This window comes from Sorex araneus, chromosome 2 (assembly GCF_027595985.1).
Source record: "Sorex araneus isolate mSorAra2 chromosome 2, mSorAra2.pri, whole genome shotgun sequence".
Classification (NCBI taxonomy): Eukaryota; Metazoa; Chordata; class Mammalia; order Eulipotyphla; family Soricidae; genus Sorex; species Sorex araneus.
This window is the reverse complement of record NC_073303.1, coordinates 338,279,382-338,295,514: the sequence shown is the minus strand read 5'-3', so window position 1 is coordinate 338,295,514 and position 16,133 is coordinate 338,279,382. Positions and strand designations below refer to the sequence as shown.

Here is a 16,133-nt window from a genome sequence, read left to right as displayed (position 1 = left end):
GGGAACAAACTGAAAGTGACTAAACTTAATTGGTGAATACTTTAAAAAAAACTCAACAACTGCCTACCAGTTAATACAACTTGTGACACTGCTTTGTTTCTATAAAGAAGCACTGCAGGAAGAGGTTTCTTTCTTTTGGGGAGAAGTGGAGGTATGTCTCACTTGGCTGTGCTCCTGGCTCTGTACTCAAGGATCACTCCTAGAAAAGCTCAGAGGACCATTTGTGAGGCTGGGAATTGAACCCGGACCAACCCCAGGGAAAGTAAGTGCATTATCTGTTTACTATTCTTCCAATCCCAGAAAGAGGTGTCTTTTGTAAAGAATAAGGACCTTCACCGTACTAGAATAGTCAATAGTCACTGAATTAAATGTTAATAACAAATCATCAGACATACAAATTAAAAATTAAACTCTACTAATAAAAAATTGGCCTGTTTCAGATTAATTAGATTGAGGCAAGTATGATCTATAATAGTATTTCTTCACTGAACACCACCAGATGTGTTTTTCCTAAGCCACTCTAGGAATAAGGCTAATGAAAATGTAGAAAGTTGGTAAGATCTTATTTTGAAAAAACAACATATATATATATATATGTGTGTGTATATTTTTTCTCCCTGGGGGTGGGAAGAGGCCAACTTCCAAGCAGTTCTCAAGGGCCTTCCATGGGTTACTTTGCCAAGCAGGCCAGGCATTTTAATGCCAGAGCTCAAGCAATGTGACATTTCTGGTTTAGCAGTGTGAGGGTAGCCATGCTTTTGTGGACCTCAAGTGCCATAGAATGTGGGCATGCAACTGGGATCTCTCACCCTGAGGCGATGTCCCCTGGCCCAGGAAAAAACACAATATTCCAGTGTATCAAGGAGACCTGTTCACTACATTTAAAAAATTACCTTTTTCTTTAATTTGTAGAAACTGCTGGATGTAAAGAAATCAATGAGGGGTTATGTTCACTTTATTGTTGCTAGCATGATGTTTGAGACTAATTTTTAAATCTCAGTGAAGTATTTTCTTTAATGACAATTTTTTTTTATCTTAAACTTGATCTTTGCCAAGCCCTTTACCAACTGTCAACTTCAGTTTGTTTTAAAATTCAGGGCCTGAATGCTCTCAAAGGTCTTGAATACTGTAATTGTTAAAGGGCATTTGGCTCTTTCTTTAGGAAGCCTTTGCTTTACACAGACCAACTAAAGTCGCCCACGGTGACTTCATAGATCTATATACATATATGTATCTGTAGATCTCTATACAGATACATATATACATGTATATGCAATATATCTATATACATACGTATGTATTACACATTGCACTCTACTGACCTATTATATCAATATGTTAATATACAGGAATCTTTCTGTAAAGCAAAAGAAATTCTAGACATTGGACTCTACTGACCTATTACATCAATATGTTAATATACAGGAATCTTTCTGTAAAGCAAAAGAAATTCTAGACATTGGAGTCTAGGCTTGGGAGACCTATTGATTTGCCCTTAGGGTATCTCTAGAACACCGGGAAAGTGTGTGGGGTGGGGAGAGGGAGAATGGGGGGGAGGGGGCAACCAGAGACCAGGCTAAGATGCTAAAAGGAAGGGAAATTAGCAAAGCCCCCGGAAGACCGTTACTTCCTGGCCCACGGGTGGACGGTGCGGGGGAGACCAACGGGGCGCGGGGCTGGGAGGGAAGGCGGGCGGCCGGGAGGGAGACAGGGCCAGAGAGGACGCGGCCCCGGGTGCCACAAAGACCGGCGGGGAAGCGGCTGAGCGGCGGGCGCGCTGCGAGGGAGATAAAAAGCTGGAGGCGGAGCTGCCGAGCCGAGGTGGCGCCGCAGCCCCCGCCGGGCCGGCCGGCCGGAGTCTAGCTGCTCCCGCGCTTCCCACGCAGCGGCCGCGGCTGGGAGGAGTCCCCGAGAGTTTGCCCGCGAGCGCGGGGAAGTTTGCCTGCAGGAGCTGCGCTCCGGGGAAGGGCTGTACCTGCCGGCGCCCGCTCCTCTCGGCTCCCCGAGTCCGCTCGCCAGGTAACCGCACTTGCGGGGGGCGGGCACTGGGACTTGGGTGGGTGGGCGAAGGGCCCTGGATCGCGGGGCGCTGCTTGCACCCGCAGTTGGAGAAGGGGCCCGGGCGCGCGGGAAGTGCATCCTCACCTTTGCAGGTACTTCACCTCTGTGGCTGCGGGAGGCGGCTTTGGGACCCTTTCCCCCCCCCTTTTCTAACCGCAGTCCTTCCTGCCCCGGGTTCGCACCCACTCGCTGGCACTTTATTGGACGTGCAGGGAGGCTAGCGCGGGGATTGGGGTGGGTGGGGGGCTTGGGGGCTGGAAAGACTTGAGAGGGGCGATTGCAGAGGGACACGGGTGCCCGGAACTTGTTAGTTACCTGTGCCCTGCTCGCTGGGACCTTGGTGGGGCCACCTGGACGGCAGGATTCCCCTGCCAGCCGCCACGGGGATGTGTGTGTGTGTGTGTGTGTGTGTGTGTGTGTGTGTGTCCATGGGGCGGGGGCGGGGGGGCACTCACAGATTGGAAAGAAGGCGCAGTCTAGAGTTTCTGATGCCGGTTTATCCGGTCCTCCGGCTTGTTTGGCAGAAAAGCATCTCTGCCTTTCTTGCTTTCTTGCCCCGGTCGCTAACTCTGAGATGGAGCAAGGGCTCTGGCTAAGGTCGCGGCCAAGTTGGGAGGGAAGTTAGACGCCTGGGAGCCCGGGTTGCAAATCTACCCCAGCTAGAGGGGCTCCAGGTGGGGTGAACTGGGGAGGAGGCTTGAGATGGGCTGGGCAGAGTAGAACTGCGAGGGTTGCTTTGTTGCTGCTGCAGTTACTTTTACAAGGTTAGCAGCTTGTTCCTCTTCTTGGGTTTGAACTTCCTGCCTATCAGTATGTTTCTGTTGGAAGGCTCAAATGTGCTATGCGTGTCAGTTGTTTCCAACCAAGTTCACAGGTGCAAAGGGAGCTGCCATTTCCCCTCCCCTCTTTCCCAAAAGTCCAACCCCACTCCCACAAGCAAAGCTTTCCTGCACAGCCCCCCAGGTTCTAAAAGGAATGCCAATGCAGTGTGCTTGTGTGACTTTGTGCTATCAGAACCAAAGCACTGAGATGTTGAAAAGGACATTAGCAGGTTGTTTTAAAGGATTTATATATATATATATATATAGTAATTGAGACTATTCTTATCAGTGCTTCATTTTCTTCACTTTAACCCCAAATGTTGCATCAATTTTATCAGGTATTGCCACCACTGGGTGTAAAGTAGGTGGGCTTCTTTCAGACTCACATAAACACCAGACATGCAGTGTGACTGTATTTAATAATTACTGAGTCTTCCTGATTCAGTGGCCTGGCACCTGCCAATTCCCATACATAATCAGCCCACCATATGCCTGTCTACCAGATTGAGGACAAGGAGGATGTGATTGGTTTTTTTAGACAAGAGTAATGTGGATTACTAGATTTTGTTATTGTTCAAAAACCCTTTAAGACTTCAGTCAACATGAATCGAATATACAGAATGAAATTGCACTTTTACCCAGTGCATTCAAAAAGAATACAATACCTGAGCCCTTGACCAGTTGTTTGAGGGGAAAAAAAACCACATGAAAGTTTTCTCATCAGACAGAAAATGTTTTGATTGAACATTGTCAGTAAGAAATAGCATACACTTCATGCCCTGAGAAAGCAAAAAGAAAACATTTTTTCCTTTTCTGTTTTCTCTTGCCTCATTTGGGTTTTATCTTTTATTATACTCATGTCCTCCAGAAAATGAGCACCTTGCAGATAGATGTTGGTGTGTACTGACTGAACAACATATTTTTTAATATAAATGCTTGGGGAGAGTCCAAAACCAGAAATGTTTTAAATCATTACCAACCATCTGTTCTCTCCCACTCCATGCACAATGTTTTATTTTCTCAGGTGATAAAATATACATCCTCATAGTATTCATCTCCATGAATCCCTCCAGTCAGGCTACCTGAGGTTGACCTAATTTCAACAACTACTTTGTTAGTCCTCTGAACACCTTAAAGCTCCTCTCCTTTTCATTTCAGTGAATGAAGTAAACGAAAAAGTTTTAGTGTCTTTGGTCAAGACCATTCATATATTCTGATGAAGTGATTGCTTCCCCCACTTTTTGTTACCAGAGAAAAGCTGAGAATCATTGCAGCTGCAGGCTTCTCCTGATGGTAGTCCTTCCCTTTCTTCCTGGCCACAAGGGTAACATTCGGTGCTCTGAAGTAGTGCATTAAAAAGTATGTGATACTGGAAAATGTGTGTGGTTTCCAGAAGAATGTCACCTCTTCCAAGGAATAATTTACAAACTGGAAGACTAGCAATATTTCAACTAGCAAATCATGTAGACCCAAAACACACACATATTTTTGCCAGACATGTAATAGGGGCTCTTATATTCTGGATAAGCTGTCTATCTATATTCTTTGTATTTGGGAATCTGAGTAAGTTTGTGGATAATCATCAACTAGTGTCATACACTCCTGGGTGGTTCATGTCATCATTTAAGCAAGACTTAAAGTTTTCAGTCACCCAGCCAAGAACATTTTCTCATTTAGGTAGTTTGCTAGCACTAGAATTTCAATGTTAGGATATTTTTATCACTGAAAATTAAGTTTCATAATAAATATGTTGTTACTCAGTGTGCCAGAACATTGGGAAATGTTTTTTTTTTTCAACTCAAATCTGGGCATAATGGCTCAAAAGCACTTTCATGTTTTTGAGGAAAAAGGTTTGGTAATCTTGGACACACTCTGAGATAATTTTATCAACCAGAGAAAGGTTATTTTCTGCCTTCTCACCTGCTACACTTCTCTATCCTGCCTTTGCCTTGAAGGCCAAAGAGTCTCCTTTGCTTAGCATTGGGATGCACTGAAGAGAATTAAATCAAACTATGAATAATTTTGGAAGTAAGTTGCTTTTAAGAAATATGGTCTAATTTAAAACCTTTGGAAATACATAATGCTGCATTACATTTTATTTTTCTGTATACTAAAAATGAATTATTGAGGGGAAACAGTTTCACCATGTGTAGTAAGCACTCTGAATTATTCATGTTAATGAGAGGAGTAAAGGCAACAACAATCCAAAATCACGGTTATTTAAAAAGTCATTTGTGTTTGTCTCTGGGATGGGTTACATGTGCGATTTTTTTCAAAAGGTTATCACTGCGTTGTAGGCAAGTTGCCTTTCTAATTATTTTGTTCTCTTTCAGTTAATTTTTAAACGTGCTGCCCTCTGACACCAAACCTAATTGATGGGGAGGTGGTGTAAAGGGACTTGCTTCCTGGAAAGGTACAGGGTGAGCAAAATAAGCCACTTCACAGTAGATTCTATTCAGTTCACACAAAAAGATAACAGAGACTTGATTATATGCCTGCTCAAAGAATAAGTATTAAAAAATACATGCTCTCGGGGGTGATGGGCGGGGGAGGGGGGAGTTCTTCAATCAAAATTTGAGAGATTTAAGTCCACTTTGCATGTAATAAGATGATTAATGGTCTTAAAAAAATACTTATGAGGTTCTCTGTGAAACCAAGTAGGACTATATTTATTTACAAATCTTATTAAGCTGAATTTCTCAGTGTGAATTTTTCCTAACACACACGTGTATGTGTTAAGATGACACATAAGCGGCGTATATATGTATATATACATATATATGTATATATATCAGCAAGATGCCATCAGAATAAGAGGTTTGACCCATTTGATCTCGGCACCTGTGCTCCAAATCAAAGCACATTTCATCAGAGATGCTCTATTGTTACTGTCGATCTGGTTAGATAAAATAGTTGAGGTTCAGTAAGACTGCCAATTTAACAGATTTCTATTGTGTTTTTCCAAAGCTCCAGGGCAAAATTGGTTGTGGATGAAAGAGTTACTTGAACAAGAAGTTGATTCACACCGTAGCACTTTCTGCTTAAGACTTTATTTATAGTCAGTTTTCAGTTGTATAGAAGTTTTGTTGAATTGCTACTTCTTTGGACTATTAGAAAGAACTTAGAAAACCTTTATAGAGAAGGTTATGGTTGTCAAAACTTTTGATTGGAAAAGCAGATAATATTTTTATTTTAATAATTCATAAAAAAGGTAAAACTATTGCAGCAATGAGCAGAATGGTAATAGGAAAGTAGATGTCTCCTTCAGAACAATTGTTCTCATGATAAATGTGCTGGTGACTTAAAACATACAGCTACTTCCCTTTTGAGGAAACATTTATTTTTTTACCTTTTATAGAGCACAGTATTTTTTTAATGTCTTGACTAGACCAAGTACTTTAAACGAAGTAGTATGGTTGAAAATATAATTGAGTCCCCAAAGATTATAGTTTATATATATATGTACATATATATATACTCATGAAAAAATATATATGTTTATATATATATATATATTCATTAAAAAAACAGCTTTTCCTGAGGCTTTTTCCCCAAAAAGCCTAAGTTTTGGGGAAAAAATGATGTATTTTGTTATAGAGCAGAAAAGGACCCTTAAAATCATTTGTTCTAGTGCCCTTATTTTACAATTAAGGCATTTGGACCAGCAGTCGTTTCCAGGAACTGTTAAAGGTCACTGTAGTTGTGAGGCAGAGCAGCAGGAGAAACCAGATCTCCAGACTCTTCATCCCGGGCACAGATGCGATCTTTAGGGGAGTTAACTCTTACTGGCCACCACACTATCCATCGTGCATGATGATTAAGTGGTTTAGATGTAAAGACAGAAGTCTTGTAGCTTGCTATCTTTTGCCACTGTTGAATACTCATTGTATTCAACACAATCCTGAACACAATCAGAATCACATCTGCTTCTTTAATTAAAAGACAAGGGGCTGCAGCAATAGCACAGCGGATAGGGCAGTTTCCTTGCACGTGGCCGACCTGGGTTCGATTCCCAGCATCCCATATGGTCCCCCAAGCACTGCCAGGAGTAATTCCTGAGTGCACGAACCAGGAGTAACCCCTGTGCATCTCTGGGTGTGACCCAAAAAGCAAAAAAAAGAAAAAATGTATTAGGGACCAGATATGGTAAGGCACATGACTTGAATGTGGTTGCTTCTGATACTTGATTTAATTCCCAGAACAACATATGGTCCTCTGAGCACTGCCAGAGACCATTCCTGAGTACAGATCTAAGAATAGTCCCGGTGTACCACTGAGTTTTGTCCAAACCCTGCCCCTACAAAAGAAAGTTATGTTACCCATTTTATATTGAAATCCAGTTAATCACCAAAATGGGTTATAATGTACAAGTAATAAAAAGGGGCAATAAAATGAAAGTAATTTCTAAGAAAATACATATTTTATGACTGATATTTGTGGTTCACTTCATTTGAATACATAACAAGGAACTAAGAAACTTACGCAACATAAATATATAGAATGAAGTTGGATTTAAAACAAATAAAAATAGAAAACATTCTATAATACAAAAATAGAAAAACGAGTGAATGAAGAGAAACTAAATATAGTATTAAGTTAATTACAAATTTAACTTACCTGTTTATAATAACAGAGTGAATTAATACTAATCATTGTAGAAAAACACACCCAGTTAAATTATGGACTGTTGGAGTGAAGAAAATATGGAAGTATATTGCATTAAATATGTTTAAATGTAAGAGTAAACATTATTAATGCATTTCCACCAAAATTAAAAACTACTATATTAATATTTCCCTGTTGTTTTTAATATGAACCCTAGTTGGATCAACTGTGCAGGTTGCCTACCATGACATCAATAATTGCAAATAAATCATTTCCAAAAATAAAATTATTGATTTAGCTGAGAGTCTGTCTTTCACAGTTTATTATCTATTAATATTATGGCATTTCAAATCTAGAATTAGGAGGCTCACAGCTTGGAATGATTAAATTATTCACCATAGCAATCTTAATGTAGCTGCCGGACTTTTCAGAGGAAATGCTTGTAAAATACTTAATTGTGATTATATACAAGATTCTATAAGTTAATGATTGTTTTAGGTTCCTTTCAGTGGATTGTTGCATATTGTATGGGATATTTGGGAATATTCACTAGTTGGGCCTGTCCCCAAGCCGCACTAAAAGCACTCTCCTCCTCCAATAATCCTAACAACCATGAGTATAAGCATCCTTCTCAAAATATTCCCTGGAGATGGTTTGACCTTGATGAGAGTCATAAGGCCCAAAAAATAAATTTTTATGGTGACGTGAATTATTTTTTGTGCATTTGATTTATCTGTCTTTATTTCTTTGGGACCTTTCCCTTTGTTCACTGACTTTCTTTCTTCAGCAGATCAGGATTGCAAACTGCATTTTCTAGCCAACTCAGGCTCATGTTCTGAGGATTTTCTGTCTTTCTCATCTTCATAAAAATTTACTTCTTCTTGTCCTTTTCTCCTGTTAGGAATGTATCTGTAGCATCTGGTCATGAGTGGTGGCAAATAAGTATGCAAGCTGACTTAATATTTTAGTTTTCCTGAGTCTTAGATGGGTGCTTCTCTCCAGAAAGCATTGTAAGCTTCCACATATTAAAGACATTCTGTACATAGGTATGTGTGCATATGTTCATATATATAATATATATATATACATATATACACACAAGTGTATACATGTGCAAGCAAACACACTTCAGGTACTAATAAAATAGTAAAGGAGGTATTATTTGAGGTTGTATAGTTAATGTCCTTGAAATATGCTAATCCAAAGAACAGTAGTACAAAGCTGGAAGTTATGTAATAAAATGTAATACTGTGAAGTATTCTCAGAGAAGGGGCCATAATCTACTTGAGACCCAACTAAACAGTTGTATTAGATATTTTTGATATTGCTTAAAAAACATGCTCTAGAATATAGGAATTGTAAGGGAATATTTATATATAACTGGGTTGTTTGTCTTAAATGTGTTTACTCTATATACTGTCGGTACAATAAAGCACACCAAAATATTTTCCCTTTGGAAAAATACATAGTATTTGTAGAACTATAGAAGTGTTTGAAACATTAGCAGCATATACAACATAAGGAGAATTCAGGATTCCAGAAATATGAGAACTGAGAGGGAATTTCAAATTTTCTTGCTTATAGCGTTCTTAATACACCATAGCCTAAGACCTGCTATTGAAAATGAAGATTTAATACAAAAAGTTCTTTCAGTGCAGCAAGAATTCTGAACTTACCATATTTAAGTGAGATATTTTTGTTTTTAATTATTTCCCACCGTGGGTGCATCCTAAATATCTTTTTTAAATATTGGATACTTTGTTTTACTTACTGGGTTGGTTTTTGGACCACATCCAGGGGGTCAGAACTTTCTCCTGGCTCTGTGCTCAGATACTACTTCTGGTGGTGCTTGGGGAACCATACATGGTGCCAGAGATCAAATCAGGTTGGTTATTTTCAAGGCAAGCCCCTTAATCCCTGTACTATCTCTCGGATGCTTTAATGCTTTAAAACATCTCTGGGTGTTTTAATATTTTTTAACATGAACTCAATAATTAAGATTGAAGTCATAATATATCATAATATATTTCTATGTATATTGTATATATATATATATCCATACATATGAAGTCATAATATATACATATATATATGTATCTGTGTGTGAACAACCAATTACTTTGACATAGTCACAAGATCTTCACATTCTAAATGTGTGTTTCCCTTTCCATGAATAGCAGCTTTTCATACAAAACAGATACAGCAATTGTACAGGCAGAACTTGATCCATGATTATTTTTGTTGTATACTGTTTTTTTGTAGTGGAATCTTCCCGGTCAATTGAATGGCCCAACACTCAACCTCAGACTGACCCTTAACTTTATTTGGTTTACTTTTGTTACAATTTCTAATAAGAGTATATTGGTGCAGTAGGAATTGCGAGAAGATAAAATTGAGGTTGTTGGATTGTGGAGGTGATAAGGAAAATAAGGAGTTTCTTTCATTTGAACAGCACAGAGATATATATATAGGCAGTGAAATATTATTGAGATATCTGTTTTTCTTATTATGCTTTTTAGTCTTACGTGGAATAGAAACAGAGATTGTGACAGTAAAGTCTTCTTTCCTCTTTGTACTGTTAACTCCTGTATATAGGAGAAAACCTTTTTCAGAATAAACAGATATGACACATTTCAGCACTGGGTCATAGTGGCCCCCTTGACTATAGACTTCAGTACTGCCCTAAACTGAAATCTAAAACACTTAAAAATGTAGTGAAGAAAAGGAAAAATACTCTCAGTTAAAGTGCTGAAACTTCAGAAGCTTCTCGTTGAGATAATTGAAAATGAGAAAGCCTAGTAACACGACGTGGCCATTTCACATGAAGAATGTAATATTTGTCCATTAGTTTTAGAAGCAAGATGCTCAAAGTTCACTTAGCTTTAATCATTTCCATTCTCCTTCTTTTAAATATCACTGAAATTATCTAGGGATGTAGCTCAGCATTTGCTTTGTAATTATGAGGCCCTGGGTTCAATCCCTGGTACTACAAAATGAAAATAAAAATAAATATGACAGGAATTAGAGTTGTGGCCTATAGTTATAAACTACTTAAGATAAATACATGCAGTCTGTAAAGATTTTGATAAAATTATGTTGGTTGTGTATTTAAGAAAGTAATTACAAAATTGAAATTTAGGTCTAATGTCTAAGAAACATACTCTAAATTTGATTTCCCAGTATATTCTTTAAACAGATTATAATTAAGGTCAGTTATACCTCTCCTCAACCCCATGAATTTCCTCAGTTTAAAATATCCTTGGTATTAGTGACATCACTGAAGTAAAAGTAGTAACTAACTATACTTTTAAAATCTTGTATTTGCAGTCTGTTTTCAATTAGACAGTTTATTCATAGCATGAGAATATGCTACTGTAACTGGCCTGGCATTTAGCTAGACAGACTGATACAGTCTTACTGATTGTTTGTGACTAGAGCTCAAGCTTTATTGATTGTTAAATATTTAAAATTTTAATATTGTACTTAACATTTCCTGAGTGTGATAATCAGATTGAAGTTGTATAAGAGAATGGCTTTTAAACAAACTTTATTGATTAAAGTTTGGTGATGTACAAGGCTAATATAAGAGAATGCCTTTTGGAATGGTGAGTGTACTGGGGAATATTTAGAAATAAAAGGTTGCTCTTTTTCTCTCTTTATTTATTTATTTTTTTGGCTTTGTAGTCACATCTGGCAGTGCTCAGGGGCTACTTCTGTGCTTGGCAGTATCCAGCAGTGCTCAGGGGACCATACAGTGTCAGGACTCTTTGCAAATTATGAGTTCAGCCAACTATGTCTGGCTGGAGACATGATGGGGCTTGAGAGATAGCACAAAGTTAAAAAATTTTCCTTGCATGCAGCCAACCCTGATTTGATCTCTAATCAGTCCCTGACCACACCCCACCCTTAACAGCAATGAAAGTTATTTAGAGAAGTAGAGGTAATTTTTTTTCTGAAATACTTATCTTGTACCAGCATTAGTTCACCTTGAATTTTCCCAACATACCTATGCAAAAGACTTCATAGAATTCTTATTCTAATAAGAATTCTATGAAGTTGCTGGCCTGTGTTTAATACAGAGCACTCAACGAGTTTTTCAACTGTGGCCATGTATCAGGGCAGGTATGCAAGTATTAAAATGGTTGAAAACTCTAGCTTGGAAGCAGACTTAAAGCTCAAAATCCTTCTCACCTGTGGATCCAGTTGTGTACTTGACCTTTTAAAAAAACCTTTCTCAAAAAAATAATTAAATGAAGCATGTCAGTATTAAACTTGTGATTTCTGCCTATCACTCCCCCACCTCCGGGGTTTCTGAGCTCACAATATGGATTTTATCTTTGATAGTCCGTCTCCTTCAACCTTGTATCTAAGCCTCACCTAGTCATTGATCAATTCTTCTAAATTATGTTCACATCTACCTTTCCATTACTATTTAGCTCTAAGCTTTTGCCACGTGTAGATAAGTCAGGGCTTTCTAACTCATCTCCTGTCATCTGTTATTTCCCCTTTTTTATACCCATCCTCTAACAAAGTGTCAGAGGAACCTTTTCAAAATGCAAATATGGTCCCTGCTACCATTCCGTCACACACAACCACCATTTAGATGGATTATCATTGCTTTGTTTAAGATAAAGGCCAAACTGTGCATCTGATGTTTTGAAGGCCAGAAAGGTCAGGTTCCTCCAGTCTGATCTCTTTTAATACTCCCACTTCTTCCTTCTGCTTCATCTTGCTGGCTTTCTTCCAGTTGCACTGACTCACCTTGGTCTCTTCCAAAATCCATGAATCACCCAAAAACACACATACTCAAGCATTGCATTATTAACTCTAGCTAACACTTAAGATAGTAATGCCATGCCACTTCCTTAAATGAGCCTTCTTTTCCCTCTAGACTGAGCCACATTACTTTTATGATATAGTAATGTGATATATATATTCACACACATATATGTTAGTATGTATACATCTATTCTTGTTTATTTATATCCATAACAAATAGTTTCATAGATACCATGCTGTTTTTTAGTAATTTCTTTCTGCTCTCAGTGTTTCGAAAGTGACTTGGATAATTGCATATTTGCCTTGAAAGAGGGGCTGGTCTATTGAATTTCATATGGATATATATGCCACGGGTAGCTTGCCAGGCTCTGCTGTGTGGGCGGGATACTCATGGCGTACTCAATATGCCCAAACAGTAACAATGACAGTGCTCATTCCCCTGACCCTGAAAGAGCCCCCAGTATGCCACTAGGCTATACTAGCACGTGACACGGGTGAATGGAGATATTTCTTGTGCCCGCTGGAGCAAATCAATGAATAACGGATGACTGTGATACAGTGATACAAATATACACACACAGGTATATAATCTATACCTATCTTCAAACATATACATACATTATATATGTATATATGTAATTACTTTTATTATGTCCTCTGGCAATGTAGGACTGTGAAGAGGCTTTAATGCTACATTATTTATGCATTAATGATCTAATTTTCTGCAATGTTGGAGAAAAGAAAAGAAATCATTTGAAGGTAAACTTATCCTTGTGTTTCTATATGAACATAAAAAGGGTAAGAAATGACAATAATTAAAATGAGATAAATACATGAAATTGTAGAATATTATAGAAGTCTCTTATGAATTTAAAAGTTCCTTTCTGAAGTGTTTGTACACAGGCTTCAAACTATGGCTGAAGTAGTTGAGACCTACTCATACTCACTAGTATTTTCTGTGTTCTAGGTATTCTGATATTTGTGCCAGATTCAAATTGCTGCATTAAAACTGAGTTATCTTTAAAGCCTTATTTAAAGTCTTATTTCAACTAATTTATGAGAAAATATGGTAAACTTGGAACTCTTTGTGCCAGAAAACATAGAAATGCCCCTAAATTGATGGAGATACATCAGAATGACAGTGTAGCCCACAGCCAAATTTGGAATCATCTGGATATCAAAAATAGTAATGTATGTAAGAAGATGTAAAGCAGGGTGGATAAGATTCTACAAGAGCTTGAAGCTTGTATGGTGTGTAGATGTTAATTAATAAAAGAAATGATAGAATTATAGTCATATTTTAGTAACTACAATTGCAGAGATATTTATAGGATAGTCCATTATTATATGAATGGTTGATGGAGAAGACTTCACACTGGGGCCTGGAGCATTGGTACAGAAAGTAAGGCATTTGCCTTGCACACATTCACCTATGTTCAGTCCCTAGCACCTCTGTGGTTCTGAGTTCACCAGGAGTGATCTCTGAGCATAAGCCTGGCCTAAGACCTGAGCCCACTGGGTGTGGTCCCCAAAAGAGATTCACACTGGCACTGCATATTATCACCACAAATTACTTACTGATCATAAAGAGGAGAAAGTACTATTTATAGGGATCAATTTGGCAGACATCAACTTAACCAAGAGATCACACATGTGGCATTGCTAATATTGGGAAATACTTCTTGATATGACACGATCATGTAGATGGAAATAATCACTCTGAAATTCTTCCACACCTGAATCTAATTATGAGAAAATAATCAAATTCAAATTGCTAAATATTCTTCGGTATAAGAATATCTTGGATACTTCAAAAATGTCATTGAAAATTGTTCAGCAATTTGGAGACATTATGATAGTTATGACCAACTGCAAGAATTTCTTCCTGATTAGTCTGGATAGAGATGGGACAAAAATACCCAACAACCTTAAACTCTAAATTATAACATTGTGACATTTGAGTGAGTCTCAATTTGGACTGTGGATCACATAGTACTATAGTGTACATGTTAAATTTTCTGAGTGCTATGCTTAAGTTGTATAAGATACAATCTTTAGAGAAAATATATTTGCAAATATGTAGCACTGTAGCACTGTCATCTGTCCCTTTGTTCAACATTTGCTCGGGCGAGCACCAGTGACGTCTCCATTGTGAGACTTGATACTGTTTTTGACATATCAAATATACCACTGGTAGCTTGCAAAAAGTGAAAAATAAAAATTGGCAAAAATATTCTGATTTTAAGCCATTCAAAGAATGAAACCACTATCCTTATGAATTAAAGTGATCCAACAAGTTCAAAATTTAGCCACTTAAAGTGCCTTCTCCAAAACCACTAAAAATATCCTTGTACCATAATTAATATTTAAACATCTAAGAGGAAGTTATTGATAAAGAAATGCTTTTTTAGGCACTATAGGGGGTAACACATTCTATGGGATTTCCCTTTGAAAGAAAGTGTAAGATAACCAATGATTTTGATTAAAAAATGCAAAATGTGGAAGAATGCAGGATACAATATAGAATTGATCTAGATAACTTTTCAGTAGGATAGATGAACCAGTAAGGTTCTCAACAGTAAGCCATCTGGAAGGTGGGAAAACATTGTTATTATTTATGTACTAGAAATAGGTACTTTAAGTCTAGTAGCATAGATTGGCAAATACCAAAAACAAGGCACTTCATCAAGAAACTTAGGGTCAATTCCTCAAAAATACAATGTAAAAGTGGTTAAAAAAAACCCTAATACTTAGAAAGGTTGTAATAAAAATACTTCTTCAGGAAAATTTCAACTTCAACATAAATTTTCCATGTATTCCCCCTACCATGAATGTATAGAACATACAATTTGTGTTCAGGTCCCAGTAAAAATACTTGACCTAGATAGATAGATAGATAGATAGATAGATAGATAGATAGATAGATAGATAGATATTGATAGGGTTGCCTAGAATGATTATCTTTTATGTTTGTTTCTTTGTTTATTGGACCACGTCGGCTGTGCTCAGGACTTATTCCTGGTTCTCTACTCAGGGATCACTCCTGATGGGGATCTGGGAACAGTGTATGGTGCTGGGGATTGAACCCGGGTTGGCTATATGCAAGTCAAATGCCTTCCGTGTTGTGTTATCACTCTAGCCACTAGAATGGTATCATTAACATCCAGACCAGGTGAAATGGTGCTCTTTAATATGTGAGTTTTTAAAAATAAAATTCTGCATCTTTTTTGGTGGTCCTTTATTGGGTCACAACTGGAAGTGCTCAGGGCTTACTCCCAACTCTGTGCTCACGGGGACCATATATAAAACTGGGGAGAGAACCAGGTCAACTGTCTCAGGCAAGAGCCTTCACCTCTATGTTATCTCTCTAGCCTTGAAATTCTACGCTTTCTTATATCCTAAGATAAAATTAAGGTAAGACACCTTAATATTTTCCCTTGTAGTTCATACCATGTTCATAAATTATAAATTGAAATAAATGAAATGTTTTGAGTTTCTAAAATTGTATGAAAAATCTGTCTCTTAGAAATCCAGCTGATACAGTCTTAAGACTGAGTTTAATTATGATAGGAACTCCTCACTAGGAAACAGTATAATTTGTCTTCAACTTACACTAAGACAAATATAAATATTCCTTTTGAACTTGGTATTGCCTTAATAAAGGGAGATACTAAGAAAATATTATGGAGATGGAGCTAGTTTTTTTTTAAAAAATAAAACTCTCAAATACCTTCAAATAAAGAAAATTCCAGTTTTAGCTCTTATACCCTCTCTCTTTTTACCTAGTAACCCCAAACTACTCATTTATATCAGTGCTATAGTAATGGCTATCCATACTCGTGAGAGTATTTTAAGACCTGGGAGAAC

The 16,133-nt window shown here is 37.8% G+C and overlaps 1 protein-coding gene across 5 annotated transcripts in view; it reads left to right on the top strand.

Annotated features, from left to right (window-relative positions):
- The first annotated feature begins 1,883 nt into the window (after positions 1–1,883).
- Positions 1,884–16,133, top strand: part of CHST9 (carbohydrate sulfotransferase 9) — a 298,929-nt gene continuing 284,679 nt past the window's right edge. For 2 of the 5 annotated variants that reach the window (XM_055129641.1, XM_004606034.2), the window contains exon 1: positions 1,884–2,019. The gene's annotated coding sequence lies outside the window, so the exon portion shown is untranslated. Of the gene's footprint in view, positions 2,020–2,065; positions 2,154–16,133 lie in introns of those variants that run through there. The other 3 variants (XM_055129637.1, XM_055129640.1, XM_055129638.1) reach the window with 3 other exon arrangements.